Source organism: Brassica napus, chromosome C2 (assembly GCF_020379485.1).
Source record: "Brassica napus cultivar Da-Ae chromosome C2, Da-Ae, whole genome shotgun sequence".
NCBI classification, from domain to species: domain Eukaryota; kingdom Viridiplantae; phylum Streptophyta; class Magnoliopsida; order Brassicales; family Brassicaceae; genus Brassica; species Brassica napus.
Window position 1 is genome coordinate 27,076,859 of NC_063445.1, and position 12,786 is coordinate 27,089,644.

The 12,786-nt window shown below is 35.1% G+C and overlaps 1 long non-coding RNA gene and 1 pseudogene across 1 annotated transcript; both read right to left on the reverse strand.

The window, feature by feature from the left end:
• Nucleotides 1–1,198: 1,198 nt before the first annotated feature.
• On the reverse strand, nucleotides 1,199–4,999 carry LOC125581895 (annotated as a pseudogene).
• Nucleotides 5,000–8,768: 3,769 nt separating this feature from the next.
• LOC111213574 lies at nucleotides 8,769–12,443 on the reverse strand. The gene is made up of 3 exons (XR_002663364.2): nucleotides 9,841–12,443; nucleotides 9,230–9,415; nucleotides 8,769–9,094 (listed from the first exon to the last, which is right to left on the reverse strand). It is a non-coding gene; the product is annotated as an uncharacterized LOC111213574 (long non-coding RNA).
• Between the last annotated feature and the right edge of the window lie 343 nt (nucleotides 12,444–12,786).

Here is a 12,786-nt window from a genome sequence, read left to right on the forward strand (position 1 = left end):
TAGAAGAGACGCTATGAAAAGGGTTGCAATCAGGTTTAAGACAGCTGATCATGAGGTTGGGACATACACACCAAAAGGAAGAAAAGAGATTGCAAAGGCATGTGATGAAGCGCAGAACTGTTATTCAGTAGGTAGTACTGGTGGTGAATTCGAGATTGTCCAGAACCTTAATGGTTATGCTGTGAATATGAATCTGCGAACTTGTGCTTGTCGAAAGTGGGACTTGACTGGGATACCTTGTTGTCACGCTGTTTGTGCAATCAGAGAGAATGGTATGGAAGTTGAAGATTTCATTGCAGATTATTACTTGACATCTAAGTGGCAAGACGTGTATAGGCATGGATTGCGGCCTGTTAATGGACCAAAGTTTTGGACATTTTCTGATGGGGATCTAATTGAAGCACCACCTTATAAGCGTCCTCCTGGTAGACCGAAAGGCAAAGCACGCATTAAAGGTGTTATGGAATCACCAAAGAAGGGTAAGAAGCATCCAGAAACAAAAGTGTCTAGAAAAGGAAGAGAAATGCATTGTGGTTTGTGCGGTGGAAAAGGTCATAATGCAAGGATATGTCCTCATGAGGTATTTACATCTTAGTTGTATTGGGTTAGGCATTTCTCTTACTGTCTTCTCATTTCTTACTTTGTGTTTTCAGTCTGAAGAGAATAGGGTGAAAAGAAGGCGCATCAGAGAAGGTCTAGCAAGTGAAGAAGCTCAAGCAAGTGAAGAAGTCCAGGCGCAGGCTCAATAGGAACAAGGACCATCGACAAGTGCTCAGACAAGCCAACATGGTTCTGATGATTGAAGATGTGGTGTTAAGATTTTCTAAGCTATTGTTTTGGATTTGGTAATGCTCGGATAAGATGTCATGTTTTGTGTTTGGTATCGGCTAAGATGTTCTTGACATTGGTTTTTATGTACTAAATTAGGATGTTTAAACTCTCTTTATGGTGATATCATGACTTTTTCCTTCAATTCATCAACATAAAAAAGAAGTTCATTATGCTTAGACATTACAACTTACCATTCCAAACGCACTTAAACAACAATTATACATAAGATTGACAAACTAAAACACTAAACAAAGCATTCTTCAAACTGTCTCACAATTTCATCTTCATCTTTCACTGTTTCCATTTGCTTCATCTCCAAATCACTACGCATCTCTGCAATGGTGACTTTTAACTGCTCAATGATTCTATCCTTCTTTCTAATCTCATCACGAGCTTCAATCAAAGCTTTTTTTTGCCATTTTGTACCTTCTTCTTCATCAAACCAAGAGAAATATTTGCATCCATTTCCAAACTGTTACAAGGTCCGGATTGCATTTCATATCTCTCTTTTCACATCTAAATAGCTAATTAAGGAGTTCAATTAACAAATTTCATACCTTAAAACGTGGGCAACCGTAAAATCGACGAGCTGGGTTTTTGTCAGTCCAAGCTTGATTTATACTTGTCTTTAATCCACAGAAACACAATTTATGCCCAGAATTTCGGCTCTTTCTCGACGAACTCGAACCCAATTCCATCTTCAAGTTTTTTGTGGCTGAGATACGAAGAAATCGCAAAGAAGAAGAAGACATAATAGATAGGATAAGGGTCGGGTCGATTTTAGTGGTCGGATTTAGATTTGGGTCTGGGCGGATTAAAATTTCCAAAATTCGATTTGACCCCAAAAAATTTAAAAAAAATCTAATTGAACCTCGCATGTTTAATTACATACATTTCTAAGAGTTTATGTAGTTATAGATACAATTTAATACTTCAGATGGTTCGAGATACTTTAACCAATAGTTCGTGTAGCAACAAATCTTTTTTCCTTTAATCAACTATATATACAACTACACATTCAAACTATAGTATATCAGCCTAGACTTTTTATCCAATATTAGCCTAACCCTTGATATATGCAAATACTTTTATCCTCCAAATCTTCACCTTCACAGCTGCATGCTTTCGCCAAACTTACAAAATAGAAACAGAAAAAGTAGTTATCGTCCAATCATAGTTGCAGAAAAAGTAGTTCTATCGTCCGACCACACAAAAAAAACTATAAAGCATACTATATTACTACAAAACAGATTTAATGGAGTATATTTAAACTCTGTTGAGAAACAAGTAATGAAATAAACATCCGAGAAACTGGGCTAAAATTACAAAAATTAAACAAAAGGATTAAATTAAAGGAAAAAAGTGGGCCAAAATTGGAAGACTCAAAAGGTTCAGACATCAAAGTGCCATTTTCGTCGCTGTGGTAATAAAAGCTATAACAGTTATTAAAATACCAAGGCGAACTAGGTGGATACGCCGAGTCAACGTACACGTACTCGCTCCACTGCTCATCGTAACTTGTCTCTAGACTCGGTAACTCAACTATCTCGCTCAGCTCTTCCGCCGTTGATGACGCTGCTTCTTCGCTAGACGGTGACAACGACGTGGACGTTGAAAAGCTGCTCGATGGAGACGAGTGAGGCTCCGGGATGACGGTGGTTTGATCGGAGAAGTCCATGGCGGCGGCTACGGAAGCTGCGGCTTGAACGTCGCGGGGAGAAGAGGAAGCTGGACGGGGAAGGTAAGTGGCGAGCTCCGGGAAGTTGAGGACGGCAGAGGTTCCCTCCCTTGATGGTGAGAGCCGCCGCGTCGTGTGCACGCGCCGCCATCTCTGCCGTGGAGAAGATGCCGAGCCAGATTCTGCGCTTCTTGCGGGGCTCACGGATCTCGGAGACCCATTTGCTCCACGCTCTCGTTTCTTGTTATTGGCTCGATGATTCTCCTCCTCTTCCACCGGAGATGATTGTCTAACGGAGGAGATGGATGACTCGGCCATTGATACGTGTGGTTTTTGACTGGGCGAGTGTGAGGAGAGTATACGTACGTATAGGGTTTATATAGGGCTAGCGAGACAAAGAGAGTTGATGTAACGAAGTGAAGTTAGTTAGGAAAGGACAGTGGATTTATGATGACAAGTGATTTCACATTACGTCATTATATAGTATATTTGAAAATGTCCCATTTATTTAATGTTAGTATTTTACGCGGATAGTAAAATGTATAATTTTTTTTTTTTTGGTCAAACTAAAATGTATAATTATCTTTTGACTCTTTGGCTTGAGACTGCTCTCTCGCTGCCTTTACGTTGTAGCCTTTGGGAGTTGCCGGTTCCTTTTGGAGTGACGGTATTATCATTTATTTCTGTCTCCTTGAGAAATTGGTGGAATTGATTTTATGGAGCCAAAACCTCCACAAAACTGGGTTCTTTTCAGGCCGCTATTATGGATAAAAGAAGAGCTAAGAAGTTTGGAGGTTTCGAGTTCATGGTTTTAACAGTTCATCTTTTAATTTTCAGATCCTAGATCAGCTCCACTATTAACCTTTTCAAATTTTATGAGAAATTGACTTACAACGAGAAGGTAACAATTTCAGATTCCATATAGTGAGTTTCCATCACAGATGGTGTAAGATTTACTCATTGATGTATGAGGAAGCAGAAGCCTCTCTTCCGGTCTCATCTTAGAACGCACGCCATCAGAAGACTACTGTCTTTGTGTATTGCGTTTGTGTTTTTTGAGTAGGATAACCTCTTTGATATTTTTTATCTATCCTCTCTTACGACATACCTACTGGTATGATCTTGTGCTTTATTTTTGTAATATTTTGAAACTTTTTGCCCATGTGGCTTATTAATGATACACAGCCTTAAAAAAAATCTATGCCAAGGTCCCTGGTTGATGTATGAACTTGATTATTTGAACATGGGCTAACATCCCATCTGGAATTCGCTAAGAATTAGACTAGTTCTTATAATGTTGATAAACGATATATATATATCTTATACATGTAAACTACAAGTACTACACCTTTTTTTTTGGTCAAAAAGTACTACACATATATTAGATATGATATAATCAGCATGATCTTTTTTTCATTCTATCATTGATGCTTAGTTGCTTGCACCTTTCCTAGCACATAATATAGCTCTGTTTCTGATAGTTATATGAATTCCCTCTGTCGAGAAACTCTGATTTTTCTTGAGGTTTTAACTTGATAAAAATGCAATAGTATGATTTACTATTAAGTTATAAACAAATTAGAAGGAAGGGAAGATGAAAAGAGATATTTAAGGAGACCCACAAGGAGTGAAGGCTCTTTGCCTCATCTCAGCATAGCATTTCTGACCACTGTAATGTAAAGACCCTTCCCACATGCCTTTGTTTTTAATATCCTAATTTTTTTTTATTGTTTGTCATTCTTCCATACATTTCGCTACTTAATGACCATTTACCACACTTATAAACACATTTCACAGTTTTTTTTCTACTACTTTTTCCGTTTTTATAATCTATTTGATCGTGACGTTTTAGCACCACCTGAGAATATCATTGTAATGTATTTTGATATTAATGCTAGAACTTAGCCTTCTGATCCAATGTATATTGATTGCCAGATAGAGTCATGTGAGCTTTCTTACTAACGTAGCCGTAAAAATAGGGTGTGGCATAAAATGGCATATATAATAGCATTTTAGACAGATTTATCTGAGTGTATTTATGTGTTTAATTAAACCTTATACTGGTTAAGTTAAAACTTAGAAGCAAAGCCGTGCTTACTGTAATTTGAAAGAGGCAATTGCCTCAGCCCCCATGATATAAACAAAAATTCAAGTCCCCATTTTCTAAATTTAAATGGATTAATAGATCATTTTGCTATTTGTCCGAGTTTTTTTTGGGTTCCCCCTAGGGTTCACCAACCAATATGATTTAGTTATTTCAGATTTATATCTTTTAAGAGATGAAATAAAATAATAAGAATTTTTCAAGTTATATTATGCTTTTAAAATAAAAAAAAATAAGTAGTAATTATCAAAAAAAATATTTTTTTAATATTGTTAACGCTATCAGCAAAACACTAAAATCTTAAATCTTAAACCATAAATTCTTGGGTAAACTCTAAACCCTTGGATAAATCATAAATAATAAACATTGAAAATTAAATCTTAAAAATTCTAAATCATAAACACTAAATCTTAAACTCTTGAGTAAACCTTGAACCCTTAGGGTTTATGATTTACCCAAGGGTTAAGGATTTAGGGTTAAGGATTTAGGGTTTAATGGTTTTAAGATTTCGGTTTAATGTTTATGATTTAGAGTTTAACATTTACCCAATAGTTTAGGTTTTACCCAAGGGTTTAGAATTTATGATTTATGGTTTAGGGTTTAGTGTTTTGCAGACGACGTTAACGATATTAAAACAATCTTTTTTGATAATTTTTACTATTCTTTATTTATTTTAAAAACATAATATAACTTGACAAATTCTTATTATTTTGTTTCCTTTTTAAAAGATTTTGAATTTTAAATAACTAAATTTTATTGGTTTTTAGAAGATTTTGAATTTTAAATAACTAAACCATAGGCGATGAATCCAAGAAAAACTCTTATTTTGTCGCTGTGTAAATTGCATCATATTAGTTAACATTCCATAAAGTTATATGGGTTATTATAAATTAAGACTCTTATGATTTGTTTCTTTTGTTTGTTTTTAAAATATATATTTTTGATTTCTTATATTTCTATAACTTTAAAATATCTTTAACTTATTTTATTTGTTCAATTTCTTTTATAAATTTTAATTTTCAGTTTAGATTAAACTTGATTATTCAAACAAAATATTCACTATATATTTTCATAATCTGAATATTTAAGTAATATTATATTAATTTAACTAACAATATTGTTTGAAAGAAGAAAAATATAAGTATCGTTACATTAAACAAAATATTCACTATATGCTCTTATGGTAACTATTCACTATATAGTATTAGTTGGTAGTTTTTTGACTAAAGATTATTTTGTAGGTAGTGTGTTTGCTTCTGTATACTGCAGTATGAACACTGATATTCCATAACTAACTTTCATGGATTGTAGGCCTATAATGAATTGTGTTGAAGGAGTTGGTTAACCCTTACATTACTAACCAGTTTATTTATAAATAGTGTACATATTGAATTGGTAATAAACAAATGGGAAAGAAGGCTAGCCTATGTGAAAATATAATAAGTGGCTGGTTTATTTTCTGACTAACTTAACTGGTTTGTGAAACTTAATATATAAATAAAAACTTTTTCTTTGTTGTTAAAGATAAAAACGCATTTTTTCTGTGAGTAAAATTAAATAGTTTTAATATATATATATTAAGACTAGGGCTGGCCCGCCCTACGGGCGGGATGATAATTTTAAAATATTTTAAATAGTTAGAGTAAATATTTTTATTTTTTTTAATATTTGTTTTTATTTTAAATTGTTTTGTTCTATATTAGTATGAATAATTATTTTATTGATTGTTATTTTTTATTCAGTTTCATTCTCATTACAATTAATTAAATTTTTTCTTACGATTACTAAGATTGTTTATTTGAAGTTTTATTCTGTTTTTTATTTTATTGGTGTAGAATTGTTGATTTATTTGTTTAATTTGAAGTTATCTAGTTTTATTCATTATCTTACATTATTTTAAATCGTGTGTCTCTTATTAGACTATATAACTATATATTTTATTTTTACACAGTTGTGGATCTATGTTTATAGTTTGTTTTATAATTCTTGACATAAATATTTAAAACACATTCTACATTTATTTAGTTAGAATAAATTAACCTATCTCTTTTATATAACAAATTATTCATTTTTGTTTTTATATTAATTTTTTATTTCTGTATCTTATTCTATTTTTGATTTTTGATCATCTATTAATTTTTTTATTGTGGAGTTATTTTCGTAGAAATATTTTTAATCTATTATGTATTAATAGTTGGTTATATTTTCCTTTTTTAAAAAAGTTTTCTAATCTTGAACTTCGTGATAAAATGGTGGAATCATTTCATAAGCTTTACGCTTTTTATTTGCATTTGATAAAACTTGAAGACACAATATCACTAAAAAAATCGTTCTTATTCTTCTTCCGAAGTGTATGTATTTTAGATGATATTATATATTGTGTGCTAAAATAATTTTACATTGATGAACTTTTTTTTGTTAGATTGTAATTAAACTATTGATTAAAATAACTTTTGTGTTATTAAACATTTTGGTTAATAGAATAAGATGATAAGGAATATATAGCGTTTATTACATTTTTAAAAATTATAGTGTCAAATTTTTAGCCACTTATTTTGATGAGGTTTACATGAGTAGAGAGGGTTAACCCACATTCATATATTGCAAAGAGACATGGATCTTTGTACATGATGATGATTATTATTTAAATACCTGAATAATGAATTATTTACCTCTCTTATACATTTATACATGTTTTATAATCTATTGATAATTTTATATTTTCTTATACATTATCATCTAAATTTATTGATTTAGATAATAGAAAAGTGAATTGATTTAAATTTTATTTTTAAGAATTAGCTAGATTGAATAATAATTTAATATTAATCTTTATAGAACTTCGTTCTAGTGGTTGTCCGTATTTCGCACAAAATATTGTTCAATTGTTAGTATAGAATAGATCTGGGAGTGTTGTGTTTTGGGTTTTGTTTTCGTTGAGCATGAAATGTTATGGTTTTAAGTGGGTAATATTTTTTTTTTTTTTTTTAGGCAAAATGTAGTATATTGGATGTTGACATCTCTGGTGCAGTGGGTTGCTAATTGGTGACGTTAGTTTGTGTGTTTGACCTAAAATATGATGTTAATCTGAACTTATGAGTTTCATGTGTGGGGAGCCATTTTCATTTTTAAGCCATGACTTTACTTTTTGTTTGTTTGTTTGCTGGGTTGATATATTTGTTGGCAACGTCGTTAAAAGTTTTTCCGTAAGAGGAAGATATTTGTCCTTGTCAATTTGTGATGCTTGAAACTATCCTCTTCTTCATCTATTTTGTGGATCATTCCTCCAGTGTAAACTTCTACTTTACTACACTATGATCTCTTGTTTTCATCAGAGGCTCTTGCAGCTTTCTTGCCACTTGAAGCAACTCTATATTTGTTCTTCAGATGATTGGTCTCCACATCGTCCACATTTGTTTTTCCATTTTGTTTTACATGGTTAGTTTTTTTTTTGTGTAGTAGTTGTTTTCTCATTCCCAAATTTAGGTTCACTAACATCAAATCACGCCTCTTCCTCCCACTACTTTTTGTCCCTTACTTCTTTCGAACCAGATTGGTTAGAGGGTTACTTTTTTGTGACTTCTTAAGTTTGTTGTTATCGTCACTCTCAGCTTCAGATTAAGAAGAGGCACCTATTTTGCTTATATTGTGTTTCTTTGTACCTTTCTTCTTCTCTTCTCTCCACAATCACTGTCAAGGTTAGAGCTGCTAGAGCCACTTTCATTGTCACTCTCGTGTTTACACGCCATAGCCTTTTTGTTAGGGCGCTTTCTGCTATCATGACCATTTTTATTAGAGTCAGATGAATCATCTTATAGACTTTATATGCTCACATCAAGTTAATAAAAAGACAGGAAAAGTTTAAGTGAAAGAATCAGATAAACGAAGAGAAAGCAGCCACGTTTTGATAAACTGAGACAGCACCATATGAATTTTGTCGAAAAATATACATTAAACATATGGCTTGAACGATGACATGGCTTTATATCGAGTTTACTTACACAAATCTTATTTGATCAACAATTATTGTGATCTCAATTGAGTTTCTTGGACATTTCTTAATTTCTTATTAAAACTTGTAAGCTGAATTATATAAATTTAGCTAAAACAATGGATGTATTATTAATATGAGAAAAAGTATCAGGATCAATAATTTATGATTTTCAATCAGATTATAATCAAAGTAATGCTCGTGCTCATCCTTGATAGGTGTTACATGTTACCTTCAGTTTAAATAAGAAACTACAAAAATATTAAAAAATACGTCAATTATTTTATTTAAGTCCTTTTAAATAATTAAAAACTGGACCAAATTGTTATATATTCTTTTTTCTCTCCTATTTCGCCGAATGAAGAATCTCCTAGACATAACGCATGCATTGGAACATTGCCAAGTCTCTCCAGTAGAAAGCTTCTGGCTCTTTCTTGACTGCTTCATGCTCTGCAATTTCCTTCTTTTCCATCTATATTTCTCAGAGACCCTGAGAAGGAAACATCATCAAGAAAAAATATCAGATTCTATTCAAATACCATACGTACACTTGTCATCAAATTTAGTAATCAAATAATTTCCAGCTAAGCCACATACGGCAAAAAAGAAATACATTAGAACTTACTTCTGTTTTCTTTTACGATTATCCATGTCCTCTATGGAGTAAAACATCTAGGCATCTAGCAATGTTGGGTTTCCTAAACATTTCAAGTTCTTTACCGTTATCAAAACTTCAGCTAGCTTTATGTCTTCTCTCGACAATGGTGTCATCATCATGAAGGCGACTTGAGACTCTGACTATGTACTGTCCCTGCCATAAAAGCATGTGCATACAATGAAAACATATGAAAAGGCAGTCATGAAACTCCAATATTTTAACTTTATGCTGGAGTTTAATCTGTTATCTATACAAACATAAATCATAGGAGAATATATTTAATTCAATTCCTTAATCAAGAGAAAACTATCCAGAAAGAACAAAATATATCCTGAAGATTTGATTGTAAAAACATCTAAATATTTAGAATTCCTCCTCTGCAATCTCAATAAATATGGTCTTCTCCGTAAACCTAATAGGAATAGGGCCATCGAATTAACAGAATAAAGGATCGAAGTTTTGATTTGCTGGGGATGAAACTTAAATATTTATGCTCGAATGAAACATAATTGAGAAAGTTTCATAATCAAGAATAGGAAAATAAATCGTTGTATGATTTCGAGAGGAGAAATGCTTACCTTTTTATATTCACAGGTACACCGCTTCCTAAAGAAAATATTGCATTCAAGGCTTCATTGATTGAATTAATAAGGGATTTAACACGAAATAATTGCAACAGAGACTGTTTCGGTGACTGAGATGAAGATCAGAAGTCGCGATCGAACGAAGAACAAAGACGATCCCTAAGCTTCTGTTAGACAGCGTGAAGCAAAGATTAGAGTCGGCTCTGGCCGTCACACAGGATTGCTCAACATCAGGCCCAGAAAATAGCAAAGCCCGTATCATTTATGACTTTTGGAATAAATGAAACGCTGAGTTTGAGTCTTCTGTGACACGTGTCGCCACGAGAGAAAATGACTTATCTAGGTGGATGATGAGGTGGTGCGTTCTGGAGAGAGCAAACAGTACTTTATATAAATAGATGCCTTGAAATTAGAAATTAACATGGCGTGTCTCGTGCATAAGATTAGGGTTTCCATGCTACCAAAAATAACGTAATGAATTCAGTCTTCTTTTTTTCTTATATTATAAACATAAATATAATTTGTCTAAATTGGCTATCGAATGCATAGAATAGGCTATTGTCCCGCGGGTCACTCCCACGGATACCTCATGTTAGGCTACAGTTCTGTGGGGTCCTGTGGGTATTTCGTGTTAGGCTACTAACCTGCAGGCTCCTGTGGATACCTCGTGTTAGGCTACTGTCCCGCAGGTTCATACATCTTAGACTCTAGACGCCCACCCGTTCTCGGTGGTCCAAACAGGATTTCAAGCAAGTTCATTAACACGTTCACATTCTCATTCCCATTATCGTTCTCGTTCTCGTTCACTTTCCCATATTCATTTACACTTAGACTCGTATTCACTCACTAGACGCCACCCGTTATCGGTGTCACACGCAATATACTGCACATTCTCATTCACAACAAGTGGTACCAGTTGACATCTATCATCTTAGGCATTCACTTTTTTCTAGCAACCTAGCTCTCATTCAAGGATCCTCATAGGAATCACAACAACCAATCACACAAGCAACCATTATAAACAACATTCATATCAACCCAAGGCAGTTCATTAAGTCCTTTAAACAAGATGAGAGTTCTTATGCAGCATGATCATTCATCTAGCATCCTAGCATTCATCATATGATCTACCAACCTAACTCTCAAACAGGGTCTAATCAGACCTAACTCCAATATAAAGGAGTATACAGTACATGGGAGCAAGATGGGTTCGAATCACCTCACGTTAGCTTCGATCTGGATCTGGATCTGGAAACAAGAGACAAGGGGGATGAGATCTGAACAGATCTGAAACAAAGAAACAAAAGAGACGAGATCTGGTCACCACCACCATCACCACACTCGGACGATCACCCCACCACCACCGGCAGCTCGGCTTGCTCTCGGGGTGACTCGCGGCGAGGAGAGAGGAAGAGATCCAATGGGGAGAGAAAGGAGAGAGAGAGAGAGAGGCTTGAGAGAAGAAGAGAGAAAAGGAAAAGAGAAGCTTGAAGGCTAGGGTTTCCTAGCCTCTGTAAATCTCTGCAGGGCTTCGCTCAAGTTTCAGAATGAGAGAAAAGTGAGAGGAGGCAGCTTCATTTATAGGAAAAAGAGGGAACCCTAGGTCATTTACCCTAATGGGCCGCAGTTCTAACGGACTCTCCTTAAGAAATTTTTAGGCCAGGTATCAGGATGTTACAATCTCCCCCTGTTAATCGGAATTTGTCCCCGAATTCCAAGCCCTAGACTTCTGAACTTAACATCTGATACCGAAATGGACTCACACAATCAAACAAGGGGGCACACAAGGCGAGGAACACATTGCTCAGGATCTTTTAAGAACCAACGAATGAATTAAGCTCGGAAAGAAATTCTGCAAGTAAAATGGATCTGATCAAAACCATAATAGACGTATAAATATATTGGGTGGTTTTGAAAACTCATTTCACAACTTTTTGGATGCCATAAAATTTCACAAACATTTTTCTTTTAAAACAGGTTTTGAAAATTTCGGAAATGCCGACCCCTTAAGATAGTACTAAGGGATCTTAACCCCCGCTCTGATACCATTTGTAACGGCCCGATCCAATGGCGTCTGACCGGAGTTATCGAAAGGGCGTTATGGATACATGTCTACTCATTTAGACGCCTATACGTGTCTCATTACTGGTCCTAAGAGTCGACGGACGCATAACCTTCTGTGAAATACTGTCACACCCGTATCCTTATACTTCTACTTACAGTCCTGCGCACAGGGAAATAGAAAGGGAGGGAATGAGCAACGGGTTACTCAGTGAAGTGACTCTAGACCAGCCTGCCTACATGACACTATATACTACTCTATGCGAAAACCAGGGTCCAAATGCATTCTAGAACATTCTATCATCATTATTTCCAAGCAATCACAGTTCTATACTTTACTAACAACTTAACGGTCAACTCAAACAACGATCTCAGTCATTGCTGCACACATAATTCAACAAACTCGACCGACTCGACATACACCATCACACAAGACCGACTTTACTTCACGCAACCTAGACGTATGGACCTATAGCCGTTTACAGATGTCCCTACGCGTTCTGGCCTGCCCTGGAAGGGCGCTTCTTTCGAGCATCCGTCCCCCTCCAGCTTCCTACATGGCTATCCGAGTTGCAGCACGTTGGCCCATCCTGGCACTGTCCGCCACCCGGTCATAATAGCCTTAATTACGCCACGACTCGGCATTGACTCGATCTTAAGGCGCCACTACACATTTTCTATCCCGCATCTCGCGGTAGGCTCAACTCATCACTTCCCGTTGGTTCCTCATGTTAGGCTACTGTCCCACGGGTCACTCCCGCGGGTACTTCTTGTTAGGCTACTATCCCGCGGGTCACTCTCACTGGTACCTCATGTTAGGCTACTGTCCCGTGGGCTCCTGCAGGTACCTCGTGTTAGGCTACTGTCCCGCAGGTCCCT